This window comes from Triticum dicoccoides, chromosome 6B (assembly GCF_002162155.2).
Source record: "Triticum dicoccoides isolate Atlit2015 ecotype Zavitan chromosome 6B, WEW_v2.0, whole genome shotgun sequence".
Taxonomy (NCBI): Eukaryota; Viridiplantae; Streptophyta; class Magnoliopsida; order Poales; family Poaceae; genus Triticum; species Triticum dicoccoides.
In genome coordinates this window covers 624473250-624474356 of record NC_041391.1, presented here as the reverse complement: position 1 = coordinate 624474356, position 1107 = coordinate 624473250, and positions in this window count along the sequence as shown.

Genomic DNA, 1107 nt, shown 5'->3' with positions numbered 1-1107 from the left:
AGCGAAAAACTCGGTTACCACGGTAACCATGAAATTCTGAAAAAATCCAAGCGAAATTTAAAATCAAAATTTGAATTCAAAATTTTTAAGACAAGAATACATAAGCCTTGAGCACAAAATGTTCTCTACACTAGTGCTAGCGCATCGGTAAGAGTTCTGCTCCGATGCTGGCACATGCAAGTCGCAAGTTCGACCCTCCCACGCTCATATTTTTTATAAATTACAGCTTCAAAAATCAAAAAGGAAAAAATGCTGCTGGCTGTACTCGAACAAATGACCTGCAGCTGTTGGTTGAAGATCCTTCCCACTACCACAAGAGCATGCTTGTGTTTTGGTTAGACATACACCTTATTTAACTAGGCAATATGAGTTTAAATTCGAAAATCCCGAAAAAGTTCGTGATTTTCTGCCCGGTATACATGATTCTCGCAGGGGAGCGGGAAACGCGGTTACCGGGCGGTAACCGAATTTATCGCCCGGTACCCAAAACCATGGTAAGTGACTTCATCAACGCCCCAATGGCAGAGTGGAATAGACTAAAACTCGAAGAATGGTTTCTGCCAATGGACATTGATGTTCTATAGAAAAAGTTCCTTCGACTTCGTCGTACCAAGGGGACATCTCGGCATGGCACCCCGATAAGACACACATGTTTTGCTCATAGTGTCTACTCATCAAGACTAAAAGAACAATGAAGGATTGGCTAGAGGGCCAATCCGCGATGTCACACTCCCGACGTGACGAAAAGCATCGGGGATCTTTGTGGCAACACGCAGGTTCCCGCAAAAATTCACGTTTACTTATGACACCTCGCGAAGCACTCTCTCCCATTGGGAGACATTCTCCATCACATGAACACGTCGTCGTCGAGTCGATGCGGGATATGTGGTGAATAATATTCATGGAGACAATCCTTATCGGAGTGCGAAATGGCAAGGTGCGGTTATTGCACATCATTGAAATTTTACGTTTAAAACAGGTAACAAAGGTAGTTCTAACCAGGTGGGCTATTTGTGGCACTCATAAATCTTTCCATGAAGAAACTTTCCAGAGTCTTGTGGCAACTCACTGCTTTATTGAATGATTTTTTGGGTAGTCGCCGGACTT